The sequence below is a fragment of the Atractosteus spatula genome, chromosome 15, assembly GCF_055471065.1.
Source record: "Atractosteus spatula isolate fAtrSpa1 chromosome 15, fAtrSpa1.hap1, whole genome shotgun sequence".
NCBI classification, from domain to species: Eukaryota; Metazoa; Chordata; class Actinopteri; order Semionotiformes; family Lepisosteidae; genus Atractosteus; species Atractosteus spatula.
Genome location: NC_142720.1, coordinates 17663444 through 17679959, shown reverse-complemented (window position 1 = coordinate 17679959; position 16516 = coordinate 17663444). Strand labels below are relative to the sequence as shown.

At 38.3% G+C, this 16516-nt stretch overlaps 1 long non-coding RNA gene across 1 annotated transcript; it reads left to right on the top strand.

Moving 5' to 3' along the window:
• Positions 1-1517: 1517 nt before the first annotated feature.
• LOC148820150 (uncharacterized) lies at positions 1518-7069 on the top strand. The gene is made up of 2 exons (XR_016094223.1): positions 1518-6178; positions 6809-7069. It is a non-coding gene; the product is annotated as an uncharacterized LOC148820150 (long non-coding RNA).
• Positions 7070-16516: the final 9447 nt, after the last annotated feature.

The window sequence follows — 16516 nt, the reverse complement described above, 5'->3', positions numbered from 1 at the left end:
TAGACTTCTGTATCTATTCGCTTCTCTGTTCTCCATTTAGACCTGGGGGGAGAGGGGAAGAAAGAAGGGAGAAAATTAAAATTAAAAAATAAAAAGGGGGGAAGAAAGCGATCACTAAAGCTGGCATGACGGAGAGCCTCCCATCTACAAACGCTCAACTGTGATATCTAATACGAGGCTGAGAAGCGTGGCAGTCATGTGACCTATCAAACAGTGGGCACTTTTGATGTATGGCCTAATTGTCACTTAAACTTTGTCACGCCATTCAGAATCAATGGCTTTCTGAAGTCTAACAGCGGTGTCATGCTAATACTTCTGATTTCTGCTCTGGCAGAATCAATGCGAGCTTGAACAGAGCTGACAAGAGCCCATTCTGCGCCCATCCGATTGTTGCAGAACCAAACGATCACAACACAGGGCTGCACCCCAAATCCACAGCACAGGAGGGGGTCTGTTTTCCCTTTGCATACACATTCTGTGCCTTTCTTCCCCCAGTGTAATATACACAAGGAGAGAAGTGTTGATGCTAATGGGATCAGACACTAGTACCTTTCGACATGGCCCTACATCAAAACAAAATTACTCTTTCTTTTACATTCGTTTAAAAATATCTTTCTGCCCCCCGACTACATGAAATAAGAATGTAATGGCATAACATTAAAAACAAAAACAGCTAATTGATTTAAATCACAAAACCTGTGTAGTTCTCCCACGGATGTTTTGTTTCAATGAGTATAACTGAAGAGTATTGAAAAGTCAACTGTGATTAATTTCAAATATTTAAAAATGAAAATAAGGAGGATACTAGGCTTTAATGGATGTGGGACAATAAAAAAATCCTGTTCATGAATTATGAACTATATTCCGAAAACATTTACCACCTGTATGATGTTCACACTAGTTCTTTCTTGAGAGAAAAAATAATGATGTTGAAAATCTTCCACAATTATTAGTTTTATTTATCATTTGTTTGGGGCTTTGATAAATTGTGGTTTTACTTATTCTAGTCCATAGCTTAGTTAAGAAGCCTCTTTTTTCAAAAACAGACGTCTGAACAGCTAATATCAGATCCAAATATCTAAAGAAATTTTGCAATATTCTTTTCCTATTCCTTTCTGCCTACCAAATTCTTCTCAGAGCTGATAGCAACAGTTTTATTACCTCCTCTTTCATTGCTTTTTTACTGTCATTTGCATGTTTTAGAAGAATGTACTCTATGTCCTATTTTTAGGTAAAGCATGTTTGAAGGTCTGCATTAAATTTGTCATTTTTTTCTGTAGCATCTTTATTAGGTTTTATTTTCTGCAAATTTCTGGGATTTTTGTATTCTAACATCTCACACTTAAAAAAATACAGGTAAGTTGTTTAAAAAGAAAATGCTCAATAACACTTTACACGGTATTAATCTCTGGTTTCTTTGAGACCATTCAACAGTTGGGCTCTTTATTGTAGCACAGCTGAACAGTGTATCGTAGCTATAGTATATGTAGGTCACTAAGCCAAAGCTAACTGTTTCTTGTTGCCTGTTGCTCTGTGAGACACGTACTCAGTTATTTAGTGTGCTGACACAGCACAGCTGCAGTTCAGTACAGATTAGTGATATGACCACTATCGCACAGCACTTTGCATAGTGGCATCTGTACAGTATAACATTCATTGATGAATACATTTTTCATGAGTTAAAAGTTTGGTCACCGAGTTTTTAAGTCTAAATTTCCCTTGAGGCTTAGATGAGAGAGTTATCAAATACCTTCTGAACTCAAGCCAAAGTTCATCTTACAAAAGGCTAAAACAAAAATTATCTAACTTGGGAACCAGACCTAGATTTCTTGTTTGATTTTGTCTGAGGACATACAGGACATGGGTGGAGAGAGAACTTTTCCAAGCATTTCATATAGCCAGAAAAAAAATGCAAATATAACTTCTTTGTTTTATTTCCACAGGACAGAAAGGCAGAAATAAAAGAAGGTATTGAAATGTTATGGAACAAGTTAGTTTGAAATGACTTCTTCTTGAAAGGACACAAAACAGACAAGGTTAAAGTCACACTTAAAATAAGATAAAGGCGTAAAAATACTAAACCCTGGAATGATATCCAGAATCCACACTGGTTTCATTGTCACATTTAGGGGTCTTGGCTCACCTGTGCTGCTCTTGTTCTCTGTCACCTCAGCCTCTCCTTTTCAAACACACACAGCCTGTTTACCAATTCAGAAAAGAGCGATCTAAAATGTTTTCTTTGAGCTTCTGATTGAAAAAAAAAACATGATTACTGAGACAGAGAGGTCCCGGTGCCAAAAACAACAGCAGCTGCTCTTCTAAATCGAGAAACCAATATAGCAAACATACAATTTTGAACAAGGTCAGCCTCAGCACGGCAACACAGCCAGGCAGGTTTCCGAAACTAGGCCTCCTTTCCCACATAGCAACTGCTGTGGTCCCGCATCCAGATCCCAATGTACAGCTTGTTTTTCTGTTACTTGAGTGACTTGTATCATTGCAGCTCATATGATTTTATGGAGATTCGTCTAGATTTTGCTTCCTTGTGTACTCCATGCCCTTTAAAAGTGTAAAGCACTGTAAAATAACATGTAAGTCCAAAAATCACAATGGGTTTCAAGGAAACGAGCAGTTAGAGCAAACCAATTTGGATATTTTTTTTATGTGTATGTCTTGATTTAGCAAACAGTTTTAAGAAGAAAGACGGTCTCAGTGAGGACGTGAAAGAGACATTTCCAAGACTAAAGGTACAAGAGGCAAGCTTGATGGACACAACACACAAGCTGCCAGCGGTATGGCCATATATTTTGATTTTTATTGTGAAGCACAGGCATTCCTCTGCTGAAGCCAATGAACTTTGTTAACTGCTTACATTCAGCCCGTGCACAACTTGCATAGATGTAATGGATACAAACCACTTTAATATATATATAGTGCACTATGAATTTTGTTATGCTTTTCTTTGACTGTATTTGAGTAAGAAGCAAGACATATGTACAGAAAGTGCAACTATATACTGTACCTACAAGCTTAACGTCTCACAAAACTTTTGGATTTTTTGACATGCAGAAGTAAATAGGTAAAATACACTGAAGGTAAAGATGATGATGATTCTGTGTAGCCCATGGTTGCTTGAAGGTGGGCTGCGTATTTAATGAAGGTTAGAAAATGTTTTTGTATCTCATGATAACCCAGCAGGAAACAGAGGCTACACAGTGTCATAAAGAGCTCCCATTAGGGCCACTGTGGAGTAATCCCCTGACCAATCCCATGAATATGGAGCCTCAATAAATGCATAAAGATAGTCTGTGAGTTTTTCTGCTTCAGGCAGGATGGAGAGATCATTTATATGCAATCGGCTTAAAAGAGGTCATTGATAGCAGCTCAGTGAGAGCAAAGTCTCTTCTTACCTGTAAAACAGCAGAGAGGGAAACCACATAACGGCAGGCTTCATATCTCTCAAATTCTCAGCATGCTTGGTTTTATCCAGAGAGTATTTCACCAAATATGTCAATATTCCAGAGCATGGAAAAGACTACCTTCAGAGCCTGGTTCCAGCTGATTTCCTCTCAAATATTTTCAGGGATGAGAGCTGTAAGAAAGATGGTTTGCTCTGTGCTTGAAAAGAGGGATACACTGCTGCCTTTTTTTGTCTGCAAATCATTCTGGTGATTTGCTATACCTTTAGCTTTTTCGGTATTACTCAGAAGTGTGGTTTTAAAAAGTATTAAATATTTAAGTTGCATAAATACCACTAGCAGAATCCATTCACTCATTCAAGGCTCACTGCCAGCATTCACACTTTCTTCTGAATAACATTAGCAAATGGCTGCTTAACACAATTCCTACAAAGTAGATTTATTCCTATACAACTACTAGAAGTCTTGTTTAGTTGAAAAAAAAAGTAAAAACTTCCTTATGTATTTAACAAGGGGCACTACTTTGTAGTTCATCATGTAGTGAATATAGATAAAATTGTTACCACTCAGCACAAGAGAGAACTTCAGCCGCTGTTCATCTGAATGGTTTCTGTTTACTTTAAGAAAATTAACGGGATGCCACAGTAGCTGTAATTAAGTGCCACTGACTGGTTTTGTACCATGATCGCTATTAAACCTCTAGCCTGAAACAGCTGAGTTTCATTTAAGATCTGATGTGGACAGCACTGAAGGCACCTTTCAGACTTGCTGGGTCTGCGGTGAGCAAACAAACACCATATCTCCCTCCACATAGCCAAGGTGAGGAAGTGGCATGGGGTGGCTCTGACAGAGGAGTGAATGTGGTCGCTCCATGCGGGCACAGTAAGGTCACTCTTTAAAACAGATGCTGAACTTCCTGTCCTCAAACTAGCTTGACAGGGAGGGACAAAGGGGGCTTGTTTAGAATGTGCAGCTGTGACACAGCCCTACCATACTGATCCCAGCCCTACAGCCTGAGTCTGAGCACATTTATCTGCTTCATTCTGTAAATCAAACTTCCAGGTGCATTTTTTTTTTGGAAGATCAATGAATAAAGAAAACTGTGATTTGTCTGTAACTGCTGCCAGAAGTGATGAATTCTGGGGAAACAACCACATGCTCTTGTATATGTTTCTTCTCAGTTTCTGTTTTGGATGCTTCCCTTTTGTGTGCTTATACGTGAGTTTGTATAGTTTACAATCCAAATCAGCCTCTTCCAGCACACTTTAGCTGAAGCTTTACATTATCTTTCAGACTAAAATTACAGCTAATATTTCCAGTTATCGGCTTTTTACTGTTAAGATCATCATCATTCTCAATAACCGCTTAGTCCAATGCAGGGTGTTGATAAACCAGAGCCTAGCTAAGCAATCAGTGGGCTCAAGGTGGGATACACCCAGGAGGAGACACCAATCCATCACTGGGCACACATATGGTATAAACATATGGTAAATAATTTGGAAATATCAGTCAACCTTTTAAGCATTATTATTATACTACTAACTCATAGCCGATCACCTTATCTGGGGCAACTTATAAAGTTTTTAATATTTTACTACAAATTAACCCCTTTAACTGGCCAATGTTTTATGTGGCTATTTCTAGGAGAACTCCCAATCGTTTTTTAAAGGAAGATTGCTATTCAACAATAAACATACTGCATTTAACTCATGATCAATTCTCAATGGAGTGCTTTGTATGAAACAAGATTTAGACTAGCATAGAGATAGTCTAACCACACACATAGAATCACACATGTGAGACATATACACAATCTCAAGAGCTAGATTTTCAGTCTTCTGTTAAAAAAGGAAGAAGATGTTTATTTAAAGGCATTTTATTATGCAAGAACTCCACTGTGGAACATTCCAGCAAGCAAGCCAAATGCTATGCAGCCATGAGCCATAAAGGAAAGGGCGCAAAAAGAAAATATCTCTGCAAGACGTGACGTTGTTGTTTTTTTATTTCTTTTTCTTCTATTTCTATGAAAACCACAGAAAGGAAGCAGCTCCTGCCCTGAGATGTGAGGCAAACCAGGGGTGGCTTCAATAAAACCTAATACCAATATCCTGTCAGCAGCCGTGTTTAGCTTGTGCAGAGAGAAGAGCATTAAGGTGCACAAACATTCATTTCCTCTGGGCCCAGGCAGATTTTATCAACACTGCCATTGTTTGAGTAGAGATATATGAAATATGACGTGACCCCTGACAGCTGAGGTCAGGTCAGAGAGCATAACCCCCCCACCCTCACCTCATATACACACAACCCCCTCCTGCACTCCCTGGCCACTTCTAAAGCCTTCTACAGCCCAGGCAAGGGTTGACCTTTGACCCTGAGCACAACAGCAGTGGGAGCCATTTTGCTTATGCCCTGGGTGCCATGACAACTTTCACAGAGCACAGGAGTGAAACACTTTTCCTCTTGTTGGAGGTTTAAAAGAACATGGAAATAAAGCAACTAACCTGTTTTGTCCTGTTTCAGAAACTTCAGAAAATGGGTCCAGTTTTTCACTAAATTCCTTTAACCAAAACGCGCCAGTTACATTTCTGCAATATAAACAATTGTATGATTATATGAAATTGCTTCCTATTGCATATCATAACACTGTATTTAGCTTTTTTTTTTCAGGCCAAACTGTTTACTTTGAAAGAATACGTTTAAGAAACTGGAAACGTAAAGGCACAAACGCCAAAGACAATGGGAGGATTGAATAAGAATAGGTAAGACTGTTGCATCAACTTGCAAGCTGCAAGCAGAGGTTAATTTTTTAGCATAGAGCTCTTCTTTACTTCTTTACATATGAATGTGTGTGCATTCCTTGGAATATCATCTTGAGTGTATTTAGAGTTAAAAGAAGTAGATACAATTTTGCATTTGAAATAAAAGCTATGAAAATCATCCGATTTTATTGTAGTTGGAAAGTTACCTCAGTTTTTTGTGTATGGTAGTTATGTATGGATACCTTATGTGGGTAGTTACTTAAGCAGTGAGGGGCATGCTGTTTAAGTACAGAATGTGACCAAAATAACAATAACAGCAAGGTATGCATCTCCAGTATTTCAGTATATAATGTGTAGTACAGCAGTAGTTAGGGTTCTGGACTTGGAACTAGAAGTTTGTGGGTTCAAATCCCAAGTGAGACATTGCTATTGTACCCTTGAGCAAAATATTTCACTCAAATAATCCAGTAAATTACTCGTCTTTTGTAACAGGTAACAATATAAGTCACTCTGTATAAAAGTGTCAGCCAAATAATGTAGTAATCGTTTGTTAGGGAACAAGTCAGTATGCACAAAGCCTAGATATCCTGGCTTCTGACTGTAATAAAAACCAACAATTTTTCAACCCAGTGATGACTACGGTCCACACAACAGATTGTGTCTTGTGCAATGCCAGGAGAACAAGGGACCAGCCCAGCAGGAGGACTCTGGGTGACCTCCTCCATGAAGGAGGAGCATCTGCCCCAGGGTGTCATGGCTGTGTTCTGCAAGGCTGAACAACCTGCAGGTGACCACTTGAAATTAAGATACTGTCTGCGGTTAGAGAAAGGTACAAAACGAGGTGCCTTTCGTTCTTTGTTTCTATTTAAAAAATAAAAACTTTGCATTCCGGATCATGCTTGTTGGACATTATTGTGAATGATCTTCATCCAAATGTAACCATGTTCATAATATTTATCTGTGCATACCGCAAGTTTTTATACTTTTGTGGGGAGTTTTATAAGTACAATCCAGTATAGGGTATGGTAAGAAGTGCTGTAGTTCAGATGAGAGTTTGAACTCTGACTATCTGGTCACTAAAAGATCCAGTGGCATTGTTCATGAGCCTAGGGGTTTTATTCTGATGATCTGGCTAGATTACACTCCCCCCAATTCAAGTGGTAAAGCAGTTTCTGACTTCACTATGTGATCCACTGTGTATCGGGACTGTAGGAGCAGAATGGTTTTCAGATGTCACCCAGGTAGGTGCTGCAATTCAGAGGTGGATGAACAAGATCTCCTCGTATATATAAAGCCCTCTGGGTCCAATGTTGATATAGGCAGTCAGGTATTAAGTGTCCTTACTATATATATATTTTACCTCATTTTTCATTAAATAATTATTTCATAGAGAATTTATTATTATGGTTAAATATATGCATTGAAATGTAGCATAAATGCAGTTAAAAATATCATAATGCTTTATGGAGTATTAATGTAACTTTTTAACATATTTTTTGTGTATATAAAGCACAAAGGCAAAAACATAACTGTACAAAAGTAGTTACTTTTTATTGTTTATTTATAAAATAGTGTTATTAGGCTTTAGTTGCAATATTAAGGAATAGTAATTCCACACTGTCCTTTGTTAATACAGACCCTTCATTAGAGAATCAAACACAGGTAAAGTTTGTCAATTGAGTTTTGCAGTCTCAACCACAAACTGCAGCTGACAGACTTCTAGTCCAATTTTACCTTCACCACAACACATGAAAGAGAGCATAAACAAAAAATAAATATCAGTATGATTCAACTATGCTCTCCATATCCTGCCTAAGACTGTGTAATGAATTATGAAGGAATAGAAAGCTCCTCCAAATTTGTCTATCTCAAACATTTCCATTTGTTCTGCATTAGCTACGAACCTTTATTGTAGTTTACGTTTATGCTGATTAAATGTTCTCATACTCTATCAGTAAAGCTGTTAACAGTGAACTGACGCAGAAGCTCATTAAGTCTGCCATTTTGGCAAGGTGTTTTTCTGTTTTAATGATCTGGTGTGCCTTCCTGTTTACATGTTCGTGTAATATCAGCGGATACCATCTCAGTGATGTCAACAGCTGTTACAACTACAGAGACATGAAACAAACTGGACTAGCGAGTCTACAACCTGCACGTGTGAGGAGGCCAGTGGGGAGCATGCGAGACTGGGCATCCGATTAGTTTGCTCTAGCGCATCTGTGTGTGTGCTTGCGTTTGATGGAGCCTGTGGATCTTGTGTTTGTGTGAGAGTCTGAGAGTGTGGTTGCATATGAGTTTGTGGGTGACTAGAAGACAGCATGATTATGACTGTGAAACAGGTTCCGGATCCCGACTTACAGTAAGCATGTAGAGAGTGTCCCTCTTATTTTGCCTGTAAAGCTTCACAAAACATCTTGGTTTTTTTTTACTCCGCCCAGCTCCACAAGATAAAAAACTTTTCTTGCTGCTGAACGTCTGAATAATACATCAGCATTATTATTAATAAAGCGTTGCACATGCTTGAATTAAGAAATTTGTTGGTTATTATTTCTACCTTTCTTACACAAACCTGCTCGGAAACAGATTTAGCACTACTGTACCTCATTATTCCACAAAACAATTTCTATATGATATGTAACTATGTAACAAAAACCCATATCTAATCACTCCTGTCTGAAACAAAGTGGCTCATTTAAAGGTCTATAATATGTAATAAATATGTTAATATGACTTTACAACATAATAAATCAGCAAACTTTGACCTGTCACATACTGTACACCCTGTTGCATTTCTCTTAAATCTCCTGTTGTAAAAATCATAATGACGCACTGATAGTAATCTGAAAACCTACATATCTCGTTCTCATATGGCACAGTTGTTTGTATTTTCAGGGGCCAGTACAATGGCTTGGATTCCATCATCAGAAATGATTCAGAACTATTATTCAATCTCTGTTTCACACACACCCAGGCAATGTTTTGGCCTTCACCCTGGCAGGAAGGAAGTTTGTACTCCAGCAGCTGAAAGCCTTTGTGGTTTTGATTTACAGACGGGAGCTGGGTGTTTCCTCCTTGACTCTGGGAGGGAAGTGCCATTTCTTAAGCACATTTATGTCTTATGGAAAAGCTAAAAAAAAATATAAAGGCAATTTCTGTGGTTTTCCTCTTGCATAGCAACAAGAGTTCTTGCAGAGCCCGCAGAAAGGTCCACACTTCAAATTCAAGTACTGTATTGGCACTTCAAAGGGAGAAATAGCTAATTTTGGTCAAATGGAAAATTGTGTGGAGACTCAACAACTTTCTAAAGCAGAGATGCCCAGTATGGATACTAGTGGCCTCCATTCAAATGTGTTTTCTTTCCTGACCTGATTGTTCATTGAAAACATTTTCAGTCTATTATTGTTTTAAATTGACTCATTTTGTCACATTTCTTATTCATCAATAGGACTACAAAGTATACTCATGTAAAATTAGAATGAAGCAGTCTATATTTATTCCAGTAGCGCACTGGGCAAATGCATAATATTAGTTCTATATTAAATAGTGAGCAAATTAATGTATTTATTGTTTTAGTAATATTGAATTGAACTCAAGTCACATGATTTCATAAAAATACCAGCTGGCCATTGTAAGGAATTTGAGGTGACTGGAAAAAACATGATTTTAATTAACACTAGAATGGTAAATGATATAACCATGTCCTGCATGAGTAATGAAGATCACATTGTTAGTATCTGCATGATTGTTGGGTGCTTTTCTGTGAGACAAGCTAGCTGTAGAATGTCCTGCTTCAACAATCCAGCAAATATGAGCAGAGAAACCAGCTCTTTGAGGGATAGGCCACATCCTGGATGGCAGAAGGTCACCACACTGGCCATTTGAGTAACTATTGTCAAACCGCAGGATTACTGTATGTGCAGATGGAATGCAACTTAATGCTTAGTGTGATCAAGTTCCTGTGATCAACTGGGACAAAGCAAGATTAGACAGTGTTGGGAACTTTTGGTAGAATATCACACAGCAGTCTGTGTGTCAACACTACTAGGATGCATGGAGGTCATAACTACTCTAATGTTTCCATTTTGACATTCTGTCATGTTTCTTACTATTAACTCACCATGATTCCTTGATCTGTATATTTGTTCACATTTTCCATGCTGTACCAGCACAAGCCTAGGACTGTCCGTATTCTGATACCTTATACTGAGAAGTATTACAACATATGCTATTGGTCCCAGAAGTAATTTGTGGCATTTTCAATGCCAAACAGTATAGATGTAGACCTCAAAGAGTCAGACCTATGCTCTGCTTGCTTCCTGGTCACTGAAGATAACCCCCCTCCCCAAGACAGGGAGTACCAAGTGCATCAAGGGGTTAACAATGAACAACAAGGGGTTAATACAAAGGCCAGCTCCAGACTGGTTCGATGTGATTTCTCTGTGTTTAGCGCAGGATGGGTGGAGAAGGGGAAGCAAAGCATAATGGTGTTTACAGTTGGCCCATCTTGTCCTTAATGTGGCCAGGAGAGCTGTAAACAGGTTAGCCTCAGTGGACGCGGCTTCCACATTATAAACTCTTCATATTCACTGAGTTCAAGAGTGTCATGACTGTCTTTGCAGCTCAGTAAAGGGGTACCCAAGTCCCGGTGAAGGAAGTTTCTGTAGACAAAAACATGCTGCGTTCTTTATTCTTCTGAGCTCTCCCCAGACTGAAATGAGCTGATAAAGAATGACGACCATCTGGAATATTTGCATGCTCTGGTTAGGAGATGTAAAATACAACTGGCTCGTTTTTGCGGCTCATTCTAATTTAGATTGGTAAGGTGCTTCTGAACAAAACAAGCATCATCTGTACAGTTAAATACAATGCATTGTTCAATGAGACTTTTTAAATAGGTATAAACAAAGTAAATAATCAGGAATGTAATGTCATCTCTTTTATAATATATTTTTGTTTAAAAAGAAAAATAACCAGAAAACAATTTGATTTGACTGCAACATTAGCCATTAATTAAGTCTTCCTTTCACTAGTGCAGTTAACCTCAAACATAATGAAAAAAGCCTCATATCCTCCTCAGCATTGCTGTTTTACCAGATAGCACCATCAGACATGGGGTTGACTGTTTCCCTTTATATGGCACACAGGACTCTTTTGACATTCATGATGCATTCTATTGCAATGCAATTCACATATGTAAATCTGCTATAGCAATGAAAGTTCAGAGAATACATTTGTAATGTAAAAAGAGACATTGTAATCACAAATGTTATAACAGAAGAGAACCCCCTTCCTCCAATAACCCCCATCCACAAACCACCCCATTAAACACACTTTTATGCATTTTTTACCAAAGTATTTCTTGATCCGTTGATTTTTAAGTACTTTTTCAATGGATGCAAAAGTATATGGCCTTATATAATCAGTTCAGCATGGGAGGGTCTATGTTTAGGTGACCCAACAAAAGTATTCAAAGAATAGAAAAACCTCCAGGGACTGCACACACCTCCCTATTCATCTCACCTGCCAGAGGGGACATCCACACAGCAGTGTGTAATGGCTCTAACACTGATGTCAGCCTCCTGGGCTACTGCTGAGATTGAAACACCATTTAACACATGCCAATCTGCACACCCAGCCCCTGGGCACAAAACACCCACACATTCCCTTTACTTCTTCAGTATCAGCCACTACAATTCCATAATATGATAAGAAGCCAAATCAGCCCATACTTCCTGGCTAAAGTATATCAGGCTCCACTTTATTATTTTTTCCTAGACAGTTTGTTACGTAGAGATTGAAGCACATAAATATTTGTACACCAGTTTAAGAGTAGAAATCTAAATAGAAGTATTAATTACAGATAGACGTTTAAATAATATTAATAGAAGCAAATGGATAACAGATTCTAAACCTTTAAAGAGAACTATTTGATGACTGAGTTTGGGTTTAATATTTTTATATCTAACATTTAAGAAATAGAGAGAATTATGCTTTTAAAAACTAATATTATTTTCTGTTTGTAGCAACTAAGAAAATTGCAGATTGTTGCAATGTTATATATGTATGAAAGTTTAATAAAGTGTGGCACACAAACACAGCATGGTTAGCAAATATGTATGGTAAAGTATACTATATCTAGCCATGGTGATGTAGATGCTGAAGACAAAAGGGCCCAGAACTGAGTGTGGAAACCACCAGAAGTAACTGAAGATGTTAGATGCTGTTCTGCTCTCCCTTGTCATCCAAATTTTCTAAGAACAACACCAGAGATGCCAACATGGGTCTGTAAATGATTTAGGAAAACTGCATGATGAACAGGGCTAAAAGAGGCACTAAGGTCAAGCAGAACAAGGGTAGACAGTATCTCTTAGTCCGAAGCCATGAGGAGGTCATTAGTCACCATCACCAGGACTGCTTCAGTGCTATGGTATTGCATGAAGCCAGAGGAAAAGGTTTGAAGTGCTTGTTTATTGTTAATCAGTCTTGCATTTGGGATGTTACCTCATGCTCTAGAACTTTGGATAGGAAGGGACAATTTGAAATCGGCCCAAAGTTTGATAGGATTTCAGGGCTTCTTTTAAGGAGATGTGGTACTGCAGTAAGTTCGATTTCTCAACCAAACACAACAATTTATTGATCACTATTTCAACAAAGGGACTACCTGGTGTGGTAGGAATGGGACCGAGACAGAAGTTCTTGGAGCGTATTTTACACACCATGTCAGTCACAGTGAGATACCCTGTCAAAACAAGTGGGAGGGAATCCCAGGATCCAAAAGCACCACAAAATCACACTGTCTCAGTGATTTCACATATTGTTTACTTTGTTCTTGAAGGATAGCAAAAACACACTCTAACCAAATAGAACTGTTGAATTACTGAAGTGTTCTTCGTTGGCCAAGCCCTGGCATGGTTTATCATCACATTGACAGGTTACATACAGTAAGAGTACAGCACTTATGTACTGGGGGACAGGGGAGAGTGGTATTCTGCTATTGCTTCCCTGCACCCCTCTTGGCTTCCTCAGTCAATGCACAAACGGCACAATGAAATAATACAATGGCCTACTTTTAAAATATGCACCGAATATTCTTATGAAAGGGCGGGTGATAGGATTTTCTTTGAAAAGTAAAGGTTGTATTCAAAATTACATTAAATAATGATATAAAAGATGTGCTCTACCACGGCAAGGCTCAGGACTCACCTTTTCTCTCAGGAGCTTCTGCGGTTTCCTTTCCTCTGGGGGCGGTCTCACCTCGATGATGGTCACACCCCATCAGAAAGGGTCCGCTTCATAGAATCGACAGTGGCACCGAGTCTAGAAGGCTCCAGCACAGGCCGGACACGAAGTGGATACATGGTGAGGAGAATCCACACCCGAGTCTGTACTGACAGGGCCCTCGTTTATAGTAAGAGCTGTTCCGCTAAATTGACAAGAAGCCGGAAAACTCAACTGAAACACCTCATTCAAGAGCAAAAAAATAAATCAAAACAAAACATTTCTTCCATGAGTGGTGAAACGCCAGAAAGAAGACACAGAGAAAAGAGGCCTACAAATGCTTTGAAAAGAGCATTTATCCAATTCTCTTTGGATTAGGAGTTCTACCTCGAGAAGGATGTACTTAAGCCACACATAACCCATCAAACTAACACAATTAGTGTCTATATTTGAACAAAACTATTCTTAGTGTTACAATAGTGATAATGATAATTTAATCTTTGAGGGCACAATTTGAGTGTGTGAAGAATAAGGGCCTGTTACAGGAAAACTTTTTTTTCCTGAAGTGAAGAGGTCGGCAGTTCACATTTCCTTTAACATAGAACTGCACGTACATGACCCTAATATTAAACACCACAACGAAATACTAAATGTTAAGTCTGGCCTCATGTTAAGCAAGGGGGAATGCTTTGTGGAGTTTTTTTGTGTTAGGAACAGTTAAAGAGAGTCACTAAACTGTTTTCAACTGGTTATAAAATTGTAAGCTTGATTTTGTGCGAGCTTAATAAGCTTATGAAGAAAATAACACTCTTTAAACAAGTATAAGACAGAACGAATGAAACAAAAATTAATAAATACAGTGCAGTATATACAGTGCTGCCATAATAGTGATAAAAAGCTTTCTAAGTGGAGTACAACAAGAGTTCTCTCCACTTACATCCAAAGGATATTCAATTACAATTACAAAGGGCTGCTGCAATTCACAAGTCACAATTTTTTTTGTGTGTGTGTCAGTTGCTGAATTTAACATGCACCCAACCCGGGAGGAAACTAAAGACAAAAATGTGTGAGATCAGAGCAGACAAAGGTGTGCATGAAACATACGATTACCCCAAGTATGAGAACAAAATGGCATGAAAAAAGCCCCAAGGCTGTGGCTGACAGATTAACCAATCTAACACACACCACTTACACATCTGCACTTTGTACCAACACCGACCGGTGTTGCATTTCAAAAAATAAAATAGAAAAAAAAGGCAGCTCAGTTGCAGTGCAAACAAGGGCCAGCTATAATGAATAGTCACACTGTTCCTCATCACTCAGGGTGGGAAGAGATCTGTTAGTGTTTGAATGGGAGAGATTACGGCCCACAAAGCAGAGTGACATGGGTGAGGGCTCACGATAAAGACAGGGAGCAAGAACATGCAAGATGAGGACAGTACAATGTAGCTGCACACTGTATTAAACACCCCATTTAGGAGTAACTTTCCTATCATGTAATATGATGCTTATTCGTTTTCCAGATAATCACACACTTGCAGAAATAGAAGATTCCTGGATGTCCTCTGAAACCACTGTGATGATAAAAATGAGTGACGTAGCATTATGCTCTTTCAACTTCTACATATGTTTACATAAACCAGAAAATGTATTGGAGCTGTGGTTGGAGCCCTCAGCTGTCCGTCACAAATTCTTTTAAACTCATTAAAAAAATAAAGACAAAAGGCATGGCCATAGCATTTTTTGGTGAGCTGTTCTATGGTTTCTATTTATTCTTTTGAGATCTGCACAAGGGAAACTGAGGCCAGAGCTGGTCCAGTGAGCTCTCAGGGGCCTGATCTCACATGACTCACATCCTACTTCACCAGATGTGCCATTTCAGATAGGCATTCATGTGCTCTTGTCCCAGAGAAAAAGCCAAGAAATAAATTTTTTTTTAATTGCATATTTTTTGTATGACCTATTCCTTATGTTTATCCAGTTGTTATTACATTTTTTTTCATATGAGAAATCAAGTTAAAAGAGAGCAGACTTAAAAAAATAAGTACAAGGCACATTGATTTCTAGAATTTAAGTCAACATCAACGTTTTAATGTGGTGCAGCCATTGCTCTTCTTTCTGTATAACATTTTGGCCTCACCTAAACAGAAACAAAACAGGTAATTTGAGGTAATTTTCATGCAGATAGAATACTGTATATAATTTAACAATCAAAGAAAGGGCTGCTTCCTTTGCCTATAGAGTGAAAGTTCCGTCTGCAGATACAAAGCAAAGTGCCGCTTCACAAACACTGATAAGGTCACATGCTGTTGGAAGGGTCTGACTATTATGAGGTTATTACCTTGGAAACGGTGCTCCTGACTCAGAATTTCAGCCCTGCTAACTAGTCACACTCTATTGCACCAAAAAAAAAAGGGAGAAAAAAACTTGTATTAAGAAGGGAGACTGAAACGGTTTTATCGATAACTTGGCTTGGCTATAGCGCAGTTTTTTCAATACAAAACAAAACTCCCACCAAACATGAGAAAAAGCAAAGGAGTTATAAAAACCAGAGAGGATTTCACACATCTATACACATTGTGGTTTGCAATATGTCTATATGCTTCATAAAAGTCCTGACTTATAAAACAAAAGTGAAATAATAACATGAATGGTGGTGGAAATGGGTGGCAATCAGAGGGAACAGTACTTTCCTTCTGGACACAGATCTTGATGCAGTACTTCCTTTCATTGTAACGTCTATATCCAGGACCCATTAGAGATGCAATACAGGTACACCTGGAACATTAACTTTCAATTCTGAAGTAGTAGGTATCTTAGGAATGTTACTGCTCTAAGACATCTCTCCAGCTTATGAAAAGCTTTGTTCAACTTATTGTACCTCAAAGAAAACATAGGTTCTTCTGTTCATAAACTAAAAAAACAAGCAAAATAGCATTGACATATATATATACCATTTTGAAATGCAAGTGGATATTTAAAACAAATAGGAAAAAAAAGATCTTGAAACTTTTTCAATATAAAGACAGGATAGTGAATCACGATATTGCTAAGTTTTCACCAGCCAACTGAAAAAACGTTTTTATAAAAAAGGGATTGAGATGCCCAAGTACTATCATG